Below are 14,113 nucleotides of genomic sequence, written 5' to 3'. Positions count from 1 at the left end.
AAATAATCAGTGATAATTAAAATGTTTAATCTCTAAACTGGAAAGTCAAATAAGAAAAACCTATTTCTGATTAGGAACACTTGCCTCTTATACATCACAATCTTACTTTCCAGACTTTGTTTCAATTGTGGTTATTTTTTATTTTGAATTATTAAATCATTTCTCATTTTGGTTACCATTATGTCGATATTATTTTTAAAAAATTGACCAAAGCTAAAAATAAAAGTTATCACAGAACATAAAGTCATTACAGCAATGGAAGAGAGAAGAAAATATGAAAGTATTCGATGGTTGAATGATGACTCATTTTGTTAATTGATGCGATTAAAGCACATCGGTTCCAGAAAATTAATAAAGTACTTCCTCACCTGGTGTGTTTTCATTGAACATACAACACAGGAACCCCTGAAAAATGTTTCATGAGCTAAGGCGTTTTACTATATATCTCCATCTCTATGGTAGTTTCAGAAAATTCAGCAGCATTAGTATCCATCCCTACTCTGGGACCAGAAAAATATTTCCTAAAAGACAGATGCTACCACAGTATGATATACAGTAACATTCAAGAATAAACTGGGAGAGGGGCACCTGGGTGGCTCAGTCAGTTAAGCATCTGTCTTTGGCTCAGGTCATGATCTCAGGGTCCTGGGATTGAGCCCTGTGTTGGGCCGGGCTCCCTGCTCAGTGGAGGGTCTGCTTCTCTCTCTGTCCATCGCCCACCCCCCATTCATGCTCTTGCGTTGTCTTGCTCTCTCCCTCTCCTCAAATAAATCTTAAAAAAATAAAAGAATAAACTGGGAGAATATATCTCAGATATAAGTCACGCTTAACTATGTTATTGTTTTGTGAAAGGCAATAAAATATTGGTTATAAACACTCTCATTAGGACTTGTTTTTAGGCTGATTGGTAGTCACTCAGTGATATCAAGATTCGTAGCAAATTTTATGCTGAAAATTCTATTGGTGGAGGTCTTCATAGCTACATATTCCTAACCTTATCCTTTCATCTCTGCACATCAATACCTTCATCTAGGTGTGTGAAGTCCTTTCATCTCTGTGGCTGAGTTCAGAGAGCCACAGACTGGAAAAAAATTCTTGTTTTCTTTGCCTCCTAGTCATTTCCACATGAGCATCCAGTCTGGCCTCGACCCCTAATCACACTGTTGGAGATAATGTGGAGAGTGATGTCAAATGGAGTCAGAATGCCCATGCTCACAGCTCAGCTAAGAAGAGCTCCCCATGAGAATTTCTTTGCCAGTGCAGCTGCCTTGAACACAAACTCTGACTCAGGAAGGCAGACATCCTGGATATGATTTTTCTTTCAGCATAGCCCAGGTGATTTCTGTTTCCTTGTCCTACGGCAATAATCCATATCCTAAACCACCTACCAATGCAAATAAGTTTCTTCTACATGTGGTGGTGTTAACTCTGGCTGTTACCGTAAGATTCTACTTCAACTTAGAGGCAATCCCACAGAGGATAGACCTAGTCCTTCTTCCAGCAGTCTCCAAAGTGAGAAATCCCAGGGTTGAAAATATTTACCTCACTTCCTGATGATGTTGGAGAATAAGTAGCTATTGTTCTCTGCACTTGTTTTATGATCAGCTCAACACAATTTTCATCACTCTCCCGGGAACTTAGATTTTCCTGGGTTGGAGGGCGGGGAGTGCCCATACTAACTATACATACATACCTATTTCCTAAGGGAAAAAGTTTTGCTAAACATTCTCCCTGGATAGAAACAAGGATAATTTGTGTTTGACTGTCTTTGGAGGAAATATATTTGGGAAGGGCAAGAGCAGATAGATTCCCATAGAATGCAAATAGATTTGCGAATATCTCAAAGACTATATAACCTGAGGAAAATGTCACAATTTATGGGACATAACACTTGGATGTATAATAGTTCTGCTAATTCAAAGTTCTTATCCCCAAAGTGGGTTTATAAGATCTGTGTCTCCCTAATATCTAATAAATGGGTGCCTACAGAGCCTGTGCTGCCACCTCTGAGGGGAGTAAATTCTTCCAAGAAGGTGCATATTTTCATCTACTGAAGAATCAGACTGGGATGTAAAGCAGTGAGATTATCATAATGACGCTGGTGTTGATTTAACTTGTATTGTGTTTCAGGACCTCAGATATATATTTTACACATACCATTTTAATATGTTATCTCCATGTTATAAATGTGGACTATGAAGTTAGAGAAATATATAAATTGTCCACAGTCTTTCAACCACGAGCACCAAGAATAGTACAGATACTAAATTCTTTGTTCTAAACTACTGAAGATATACTCATTTTCAAAAGTTCTTCAAGTGATCCCTCAGAAAGCCTTCACCTGCTTTCCTCAACCCTTATGAACTCTTACTGGTTTTGTAATCCTTCCAGAATTCCCACTCATATTTCCCTGGTATGACTCATAACCTCAGAAGAGAATGATTTCTTTCTGTCTCTTGCTGTACGATTCTTCAGATTACAATCTATATGAATCTAATCTCAAAAATGTTCTCAAAATGTTTTTATTGTCTTGTAGTTCTAGGATTGTTGCTCCAGTGTTGTTCCACTGGGCAGGTCATATAAGAAGGTGTCCACATTATTTTTAATTTATCTTAGCACATTTACATCCACATAAGGCATAAACAGGATAGGCAAGAAATGCAAATTAGTTCTTTCAAATAGGTTTTATGAGCGGAAAGCAAAACAGGAAAATTAGGTGACCTGTTGGTTGAGATAGATGAATCAGAGACGTAGAATTAGTGTGACACACTAGCACATTAACTTCTTGAATTATTTGGTAATAATAATCAAATGAGAATATATATTTTTTATAATTCATCGTTGAAGTTTTGAGAGTTAAATTCTTTGTTAATAGTAGGTGCATCTCTGGGGCATCTGTAGACAGAATAATGCACCGCCCCCCAAGATGTCGACATCCAAATTCCAGGAATTTCGTTAAAGATCGGGAAATACAGAGATTATCATGCATTATTCACAGGGGCCACTATAATCACAGGAGTCCTTGTAGAAGGGAAGCTGGAGGTCAGAGAGGAAGAAAACATGCTATGCTGCTGGCTCTGAGAGTGGAACCAAAGAATGTAGGCAGACTGGAAAATTCAAAGGACAGACAAGGAAATAAATTGTTCCCTGGAGCCTCCAAAAAGAACACAATCCTGCAGACATTTCAGACTTAGGAACTTTAGAATTACAGGATATATGTTCGTGTTGTTTTAAGACACTAAGTTTGTGGTAATAGTTTCAGTGGTAATAATAAAGTAATATAGGAATGATCATGCTTTATTTTCAGTATTGTTACAAAATTAATCCATTTCTGACTTCTGTGGGCACCCCAATAAAAATTCAAAGAGAAATTGGTGATTTCTGTTTTTTATTTGAGCATATAAAAGAGCAGGGAAGTCATCAGTCCTGTCTTCAGAGAAGAAAAAATCTGAACATATCAAAAACCAAAAACTCGTCATTAAAAAATTAATAAGCTGCATTTCACTAAAATTAAAAAGTTGTGCCCTGTGAAAGACACTGTTAAGAATATGAAAAGTCAAGCCTTAGACTGGAGAAGAACTTTGCACATATAGGAAAAATGAGGAACTTTATTCATAAGTATCTAAACTTAAAAGTTCTAAAGATGTCCTTTAATAGGTAGACAAACAAGCTGTGGTACATCCACACAATGAAATATTATTCAACAATAGAAGAAAGGTCCTATAACACCACAGAAAACATGGAGAAACCTTAAAAGCATATTTCCTTGTGAAGGAAGCCAATCTGAAATGGCTACATACTATATGGTTTCAACGATATGACATTCTGGAAAAGGTAAAACTGTGGAGATATTAGAAAGATCAGTGACTGCAGAAAGAAAAATTAAGGAATTGATCCTACTTACAACTGCACCAAAAACAGTAAAATACCTAGGAATAAGCCTATCCAAAGAGGTGAAAGACCTGTACTCTGAAAACTATAAAATACTGTGGAAAGAAATTGAAGATGACACACAGAATGGAAAGACATCCCATGCTCATGGATTAGAAGAATATTGCCAAAATGTCTGTACTACCCAAAACAATACACACAGTTAATGCAATCCTTACCAAAATACCACCAGCATTTTTCACAGAGCTAGAACGAAGGATCTTAAAATGTGTATGGAACCACAAAAGACCCCAAATAGCCAAAGCAACCTTGAAAAAGAAAAGTAAAACTAGAGGCATCACAATTCCAGACTTAAAGCTCTATTACAAAGCTGCAATCATCAAGATAGGATGGTACTGGAACAAAAACAGACATGTAGATCAATGGAACAGAGCAGAAACCCCAGAAAGGAACCCACAACTATATGGTCAATTAATATTCGACAAAGCATGAAAGAATATCCAATGGGAAAAAGACAGTCTCTTCAACAAATGATGTGGGGCAAACTGGACAGGAACATGCAAAAGAATGAAACTGGGCCACTTTTTTACGTCATACACAAAAAAATAAATTCAAAATGGATTAGAGACCTAAATATGAGACAGGAAACCATAAAACTCCTAGAGGAGAACAGACAGTAACCTCTTTGACGTTGGCCATAGCAACTTCCTTCTATATATGTCTCCTGAGGTATAGGGAAACAAAAGCAAAAATAAACTATTTTTTCATCAAAATAAAAAGCTTCTGCACAGTGAAGGAAATAATCAACAACACTAAAAGGCAACATACAGAATGGGAGAAGGTATTTGCAAATGGCATGTCTGATAAAGGGTTAGTATCCAAAAGCAATAAAGAACTTATCCAACCCAACACCCAAAAAATGAGTAATCCAATTAAATAGTGAGAAGACACAAATGGATGCACAGATGGCCAACAGACCCACGAAAAGATGCTGATCATCAGGGAAATACAAATCAAAACTAAAACGAGATATCACCTCATACCTATCAGAATGGCTAAAATCAACACAAGAAACGATAGGTGTTGGCAAAGATGTGGAGAAAGGGGAACCCTCTTGCACTGTTGGTGGGAATGCAAACTGGTGCAGCCACTAGGAAAACAATATGGAGGTTCCTCAAAAAAGTTAAAAATAGAACCACTCACAGCAATTGCACTACTAGGTATTTACCCAAAAAATACAAAAATACTGATTCAAAGGGATACATGCACCCTGGTGTTTATAACAGCATTCTAGCAGCATTATCTATAATAGCCAAATCATGGAAACAGCCTCAGTGTCCATTAGCTGATGAATGGATAAAAATGTGGTACATACACACACACACACAAATATTACTCAGCCAGCTAAAAGAATGAAATCTTGCCATTTGCAATGATGTGGATGGAGCTAGAGAGTATTACGCTAAATGAAATAAGTCAGTCAGAAAGACAAATACCATAGGATTTCACTCATGTGGAATTTAAGAAACAAAACAAACGAGGAAAGGGGGAAAAAAAGAGAAAAGCAGACCAAGAAACAGACTCCTAACCGTAGAGAACTAATAGTTACCAGAGAGGAGGTGAGTAGGGGGATGGGTGAATTAGGTGATGGGGCTTAAGGAGTGCACTTGTTGGGATGAGCACCAGGTATATGGAAGTGTTGAATCACCAAATTCTACACCTGAAACTAATATTACAGTGTATGTTAACTGTTAATTTAATAAAAACTTAAAAAATAAAAAGATTAGTGGTTGCCAGGGGTTTGGGTGGAGAGAGGGAAAGATGAATAAGTAGAACACAGCAGATTTGTAGAGCAGTGAAACTATTCTGTAGATTACTGTAATGGTGGATACATGTCACTGTACATTTGTCAAAACTCATGGCATGTACAACACAGAGTGAATGCTAATGTAAACTTGGACTTCAATGAATAAAAATATATCAATATTGGCCTGTCAATTATAACAAAGGTACCACATATGATGCAAGATATTAAAAATAGGAGAAACTGTGTGGGGAGGGATGAGGGAGTATATGGAACTCTCAACTTAGTGCTCAATTTTTGTGTAAACCAAAAACTGCACTAAAAATAAAGTTAATTAAAAAACATTAATGACTTATCTGACAAACAATTGAATATCAAATTAAATCTGTTTTTCAGGTGAAAGTCCTTAATAAAGAGAACGTTTTCAAAACTAAAGGAAATGCTTAGCTGACGACTACAGAAAAACACACTTTCTACAAAAACATTAGCCTGAGTATTGCTCACTCCTGTTTCCCAAATCCCGAGGACTTTTTACCACCATGAAAGGTAAGTGATGTTAGTTATTTCAAACTTATCTCACATCTCTTAGTATCACCCCAATCCATTTTAAGATGAATTGATTAAAACACTAAAAATTTTGGTAGGAAAATTTATCCAAGAATCTCTACAGGTGAGCCAATCTTGCCATACTGGCAATTACCATAAGCCAGAAATAAATGTTAACATTAAATCAGTTTTCAATGTCTTAGCTTCCAGGCCCATTTAAACATTTTCAAATGGATTTCCATTGACTTTACCATAACTTGAAATGTGTCTTAAAATTTATATAATTCCAGTTGAATTAAAGATTTCCACAACTTTTCATCATTTACTTGGATATTATTTCAAATAGAATTCAGAGTTTCTTCATTGTTTATTTCACTGCCCTCACAATTGGTGAGATAGAAGCATATTGCTCTTCAGTATTATCTCTATTAAAATTATGGTCTTACGAAGCCAGATTGAGCACCTCTCATGATATAATCAATAAAGACAGCTTTTTGTATAGTTATCAACTGAAGCATATCTTTAATATTTTATTGCAGAAAAATACACATAAAATTTTAATGATTTTTAAATGCATAGTTCAGTGGCATTATTCACATTGTGTATCATCACCATCACCAGCATCCATCTCCAGAACTTTCTCATCCCAAATGGAAACTCTGTCCCCATTAAATAAAAATTCCCCATTCCTCCCTCCTCCAGTCCCTGTAACCACTGTTCTATTTGTTTCCATAACTATGACTGTTCTAGGCATCTTTTTTGCCTGTCAGCTTGCTAAGTGCTTGCCAATATTTTTGAATTTTTTAGAAAACCAATTTGTATTTTCATTTTTTTCTTCTATTGAGGGTTTTTCTATTCTCTAGTTCATTTACCTCTGCCCTAATCTTTATTTCTTTCCTTCTGCTAATTTAGGATTTGATTTTTCTTCTTTTTCTAGTCCTTTGAGGTATAAAGTGGGGCTGCTGATTTGCAACTCTTGTTTTATTTTAATGTAGGAGTTTACACTATAAACTACCCTCTTAGTACTGCTTTTGCAATATCCCATTTTAGTCTGTTTTGTTTTCATTTCTCTCCAGCTAGTTTTTAATTTCTGCTCTTGGTCTCTTGGTGAATTTTTCACTTCAGTTATTGTATTCTTCAACTCCAGAATTTGTTTTGTTCTTTTTCAGTTTTTACCTCTTGGTGATATTTTTATTTTGGTCATGTATCATTTTCCTTGATTTGTTGTTTATGTTCTCTTTTATATCATTGAGCACCTACCTTTAAAATGATTATATTGGGTTCTTTGTCAGTAATTCATAAATTTGCATTTCTTTAGTGGTGGTTTCCGGAGATGAATTTTGTTCCTTTGGCCCATGGTTTCCTGGTTTCTTTGCACATCTTGTGAATTTTAGTTGAAATTTGGGCTTTTGGAAAAACAGCTACCTCTCCTAGTCTTTACTGTCTTCATGAAGAGAAGATCTTGGGCAATCTGCCCTGCTAGAAATTCTGGGGACATCTCCAACCTTTAGTGGGGATGTAGCTTCTCTGAGCTGGTGCATGTATTTTCTCAGTTAAAGAGGTTTGTCTGCTTTTTCTCTGGAGCCTGTAAACTCTTGCTCCCCTTGGTGTTTGTCTGAGATGCTACAATATCCCTATTGACAGCAAGTTGGAATGTTTGCCTTCTCAGTGCCCCCAACATGGCCCCCAAACTGCCATTGTCATCAGTGCTCTAAATCACACCAGATGGAAAACAATCCCTCAGGCCAGGCCCTGAAAGCCAGAATGTAATACCCATGGTCCACTCATCTCCTTCCCTCCAGAGGGAAAGCAGAGTTAGGAATCTTCTGATCACACCACACTGGGCCAGGGATGGAGAGTGACTAGGGCAGGAAAAATGCCATGGATTTGCCTGATCACTCCACTGTATTTCTTCTTGGCTTTGTGCTTCTCTGGGTGCTGCAGCCTCTTAACTGGTTTTTCACAATGGCAATTGATCTATATATTATTGTCTCAATGGAAGAACGAGGACCCAGGGATTTTTATTCCCCTGCCTGGCTAATGTAACTCTGATAATTCTCATCATTGAATCATGCCTCTTCTTGGGGAATTTTCTTGCGTTTTATTGCACCACCAATCACCTCTTAAGGAGAAAAGTTCCCTGATGCAAAATTCTAACTTCCTTTATATTGCCCTCTAAGCATTCCCCAGACTGTCAATGAGGGGGTTCAGCAATGGGTTGAAGAGGGTGTAAAACAGGGTAAGGATTTTCTGCTCCTTCTCACGTTGGCTATTGTCTGGAACCAAATAAACCATTATGGCTATGCCAAAGTAGAATCCAACCCCACAGAAGTGGGGGGAGTAGGTGGAAAAAGCTTTTCTGTGCCTCTCCTTTGTCTGGATCTTCAGGATGGCCCAGAAGATGTGAATGTAGGAGACCAACATCAGGGAAAGGGGCCAACTAAGATAAACACACCACCAGTAAAGACAAAAACTTCACTGATCAAAGTATCACCACAGGCCACTTTGAGGACAGATAGGATTTCACAGAAGTGGTTCACCTCCTGGGGCCCACAGAAGGTCAACTTTACAGAATTAGATGCACGAGGGCCAGGGAAAAACCCATACGCCCAGTAGTGACAACCAGGACCATGCACACTCTCCAGGTGATGATGATGGTGTATTGGAGTGGATGGCAGATTGCCATGAACCAGTCATAGACCATCACAGCCAAAATCAGGCACTCTGCTCCAGCAAAAGTCACAAACAAAATTATTTGCATAGTGCATGAGACAAAGAAAATAGTTTTTTTGTGTATTGCTAGGTTTTCCAGCATATTGGGCAAATTGCTGGAAGCATAGTGTATGTCAATGATAGCCAAATGAGAAAGGAAGAAATACATGGGGGAGTACAGTCTGAGGTCTAGCCAAATGAGTCCCAAGATCATGCCATTTGCCAGCAGGTTGAAGATATACAACAGGGAAAAGATACAGAAGAGGAGAACTTCTGTGACTTCACTGAGCTGGAATCCCACCAGGATGAATTCCGTGATCCATAATTGGTTGTCCCCCATGCCATGATAGTTTATAAAGGACTGAAGTGGGATAGAAAGGTCAGAGCTGGATATCAATGAAAATTGAAGATATTTACCTCAAAATGAACTCAAAGGAAGCTTGTATGCTTGTCCCTACTTGACTTTTTCTCTCCATTTTCTTTAGTTTAAAATTTTTTATTCTGAAGTAATTCAAACTTTCAGATCAATATCCAAAAATTAAAACAATACTACTATGTACATTTTACCAAATTGCTTTTTTTTTAAAGATTTTATTTGTTTGACAGAGAGAGAGAGAGAGAGAGAGAGAGAGAGAGAGAGAGCGCACAAGTGGGGGGGGTTGGCAGAGAAAGAGGGAGAAGCAGGCTCCCCACTGAGATCATGACCTGAACGGAAGGCAGATGCTTTAACCGACTGAGCCACCCAGACACCCCACCAAGTTGTTTTAAAGTTTACTTTATCATTTCTTTTTTTCTATATACACCTTAATTTTTTTCTGGATCACAGGAGAGTAAAATGCTGCCACAATGCCAATTTGTCCCTAAACTTTAGTATTTTTTTCTAAGAACGAGATTCACTCATCTATCCTCAGGATAATTAAACAAAATCAGGAGATGTAATATTAACATGATTCTCTATTCTAGACACAGCATTTTCTGCCCCTCTGGTCCAAGATGTAATCCAATATCACATATTTTATCTCCTCTAATCTGAAATCACTCAGACTTTACCTTAAAACTGATATTTTTAAAGAGTATAGACTAGTTTTATGTCTCTTGATTTGGGTTTTCCATTGATTGTCCATTTTTTAGTTCAAAATATACATTTCTGATAGCATATTAAAAAGTGTCCTTCTTGGGGCGCCTGGGTGGCTCAGTCATTAAGCGTCTGCCTTTGGCTCAGGTCATGATCCTAGGGACCTGGCATCGAGCCGCATCAGGCTCTCTGCTCAGCGGGAAGCCTGCTTCTCCCTCTCCCACTCCCCCTGCTTGTGTTCCCTCTCTCGCTGTGCCTCTGTCAAATAAATAAATAAAATCTTAAAAAAAAAAAGTGTCCTTCTTAATGGCTTTCATTAATAGAGATAATGTTAATTTATCCCAATTGGTGATTCTAATGTAGATCTCTTGGTTAAGGTGGTGTCTCCAGGTTATCTCCATTGTAAAATTACTCCAGAATTTAAAGCACTTTCTTACTGCTGGCTTACTAAGCTGTTCTAGCCTCATCTTGTACATTTCCCACTTCAACTTGAAATCAGTTATTTCACAAAAAAGGTCTAGTTCCTCTTAGTGAAGAATCATTTTCAAAAAAATATCTGATTTTTTAGATCATTAACAGTATTTTTATCATGCTTGTTGCCAAATTTCTAATAGCCTCATTTAATTGGTAAAGCATATAATTTGGCACACAAACTGTTAAGGGGATAATGAATTATCTGTTTAATCCTAATACATCTTTACAGACTTCTTTTGGAGAGCCAAATCTATTTTACTAAATAAATATTAAGATTAAAGAAAATGATCTTGATATTATGCAGTTGTGTATTTTAGGGAAAAAATATTATCTTGCTTAAATTTTTTTGTTTTTCTTTATATTTAGATACTCAGACTTGGTAATTTCAGAGTCACAGATTAGTTTCAATAGTCTGGTTCACTATGTGAATGAAGAGGCACCTACCTACCTCATATGAGATTTTCAAAATTTCAAAAATTTTCAAATTTTCAAAGATATTTCAGAAAAACATGAAATTCAATAAAAGACTAAATAGATAATACTGTGAAATATGACCAAACGTGATCATTGTTAATAATTTGCATGTTTCATTACTTACTCTACATGTATTTTCATATATAATTAAAAATTAAACAGTATTCTTTTAGAATCATTTCATGTACATTTTCCATGACAAAATATTTTTCTACAATGTATTTTGACAGCTGCATACTATTTTATATTTTAACTGATTTAATGATTACCTTCTACCTATATTGTAGGCAACAAATTGTGTAAATTCATAAATTTTGTGTATCATTTTCCTATAATAAATTCCTAGACATGGGAGTTCTCAGTCAAATCTATCTCTGTCATTATCTTCTGTCTAAAAAGCAAATAAGAAAAAAAAAATCCAGACATATCATCACCAGAAGAAATCAGAGGGAAAGAATCTGTAATAATTATGACTCTAATCTCAAACTCACCTTTTCTATGAAGTTGTCCCACTTTAGCTTTTCAGCTTCTATCATGCTGACTCTCAAGGTTTTATACAATTTAGTCCAACCTGGTATAAAATGTACTTCCTTTGGTTCATTCTCTCTTTATATTAAATACCAAGAAAGAGTAAGAAGAGTTACTGGAAAGTGAGACTTTACGAAGCTTAAGAATAATCTGACTATAATGTACGTAACTTCTTGTTTACTGGGTTAAATCTGTCCTTTACTTACAGCTGAGAGCCATCTACCCTCCAGTCTCAGGGAGTTAATTACAATTGGGACATTTGCCTGGGTCTCATACTGCCCAAATGGTTCCATGTGGATGTAGTTATCCCATCACCAACTATTCAGGACTTTCTTCCTAGACATCTTTTTACCTATTATTTAGCTTAAATAATATCTCCCCAGTAGAGAATAGGTTAACAGAAGCTCAGAAAACAAAGGGCTAAATTACCATGGAGGAAAATTCTAGGAAGAGGCAGGGCACATCCTAGCATCATGCTCTTTATACTCACAGACTTTGAATATCTCATGAGAAGAAAAAAAAAAACAGGGTGACAAAATATAATATTTAAGCCTTCAAAATGACTATAGTTTTATGAATTCATGCTTTTCTTCAGACCCCATGAAGGCCTATGAGAGCCCAGGATTTTGACTGTTGAGAGGTAGTTTCCACAAACCTGTTAGGGCAAACCTGAGAAAGAACAGATCCAAAGTTAAGGTGTAGCTCTATCTGCAATGGTGTGTGATGTGTGCAATTATGAAAGGACTGTAATAACCATAAGCAATAATTATTGAGTCCTTATTCTATTTCAGATAATGTACCAAATGTTTTCCATGGAGTATGTATATGGTTGATATAATCATTTTACAGCCAGGGTGACTCAAGTTTAAGTAAACTAAGTCAGAAGTCCCCTAATCCTTAGTTCAGGGATTCTGAGACCCTCTGAAATTGTCCATGAGGTCAAAATTATTTTCTTAATAATCTAAAATATGACTTTCTACCATCATTCACTCATGAGGGTATAATGGAGTTTTTCAAAGGCTACATAACACTTTCTATTTTTAAGACTGGATATAGAAGCAAATACAAAAATCTAGCTGTCCTTGATGAATAAAGAATTTTACAAAAAATATAAAACAGTGCCATCTCTTCACTCTTGTTTTAAATACATATTATATGATGTAATTATCTTTTAAGTGATTTAAATGTTTTAAAATTGTTTTAGTTTCTAGTATGATAAATGCCAACAAATACCCACACAAAATCTCTTTGGGTCCTCAGGGATATTTACAATTGTGAAATTATCTTGAAATCAGACAATTAAAAGGACCATTGCAGTAAAGAGCCATCAACGATCAGCCCAGGCCAGAGCTACAAATGATGTCTATTTCAAAGCATGTTTTTTTATTGCTGCCATAACAAATTATTGCAAATGTAGCAACTTAAAACAACACTATTTATCTCACAGTTTCCTTGAGTTGGAAGTCCTGATACAGATCATCTGGATTCTCTGCACGGGTCTCCTGGACCTCCCAGAAGGGGATTGCCTTGGTTTGTAATTTTCATGTGAAACCCAACCCTGTTGATTGAAAATGGACCAAAAAGTAGGAGAGGCTTCATCTATGGTTTTTCTCATGGTTCCTTTCTTATTCCTAGATTGTGGAGTCATTTTCTCCTTTTTTCATCATTAAAGGATATTGAGTTTTGTCAAATGTTTTTTCTCCATTAATTAGATGAACATGTGCTTTTCCCCCCTCATTGTACAAATATGATGTACTACATTGATTGATTTTTGTATGTGGAACTAAGGCTGCCTTCTAGGAATACCCTCTCCCCCCTGACCATACTGTCTAATGTTTTTAATATGCTCCTGGATCCAGATTCTGATTATTGGGAAATTTTACCTATTTATAAAGAGATTTAGTTTTGTTTTGTAGTGTCTTTATCTGACTTTTGTAACAGGGTAATGCTGGCCTCATAGAAGAAGTTAGGAAGTATTCTCCCCTCTTCAATACTTCAGAAAAGTTTATGAAAGATTTTGTTTAAACAGTGGCAGAATTCACCAATGAAATCATCTGGTCCAGACTTTCATCGCTGGAGAGTTTTTAATTACTGATTCAAACTCTTTACTAGTTATGGATCTGTTCAGATTTTCTATTTCTTCACGTGGAATCTTCATAGGTTGTGTGTTTTTAGGAATTTGCCCATTTCATCAGGTTATGCAATTTTCATGGTACTCTCTTTTTTAAAGATTTGAGAGAGAGAGGGAGAGAGAGAGAGAGTGCACCAGCAGGGTTGCGGGGCACAGAGGGAGAAGGAGAGAATCTCAAGCAGCATCCCCACTGAGCAAGGAGCCCAATGCAGGGCTCAATCTCACAACCCTGAGATCAAGACCTGAGCCAAAATCAAGAGTCGACACTTAACTGACTGAACCACCCAGATGCCCCTCATGGTACTCTTATACTCCTGTTTATTTCTATAAAATCAGTAGTAATCTCCCCACAATCATTTGATTTTAATAATTTCATTTTTCATTAATCTACTTAAAAATTTTATTGATATTTTCAAAGAACTTCTGATTTCATTGATTTTCTCTATTTTTTTCCCTATTCTCTGCTTCATTTATCTCA

The 14,113-nt window shown here is 36.5% G+C and overlaps 1 pseudogene; it reads right to left on the bottom strand.

Annotated features, from left to right (window-relative positions):
• Positions 1–8,416: 8,416 nt before the first annotated feature.
• LOC112811003 (olfactory receptor 2A5-like) lies at positions 8,417–9,293 on the bottom strand (annotated as a pseudogene).
• Positions 9,294–14,113: the final 4,820 nt, after the last annotated feature.

This window comes from Callorhinus ursinus, unplaced genomic scaffold (assembly GCF_003265705.2).
Source record: "Callorhinus ursinus isolate GAN/ISIS: 27379988/994484 unplaced genomic scaffold, GSC_fseal_2.0 scaffold12, whole genome shotgun sequence".
Taxonomy (NCBI): Eukaryota; Metazoa; Chordata; class Mammalia; order Carnivora; family Otariidae; genus Callorhinus; species Callorhinus ursinus.
The sequence above is the reverse complement of the archived record's forward strand: the minus strand, read 5'-3'. Positions and strand labels throughout refer to the sequence as shown.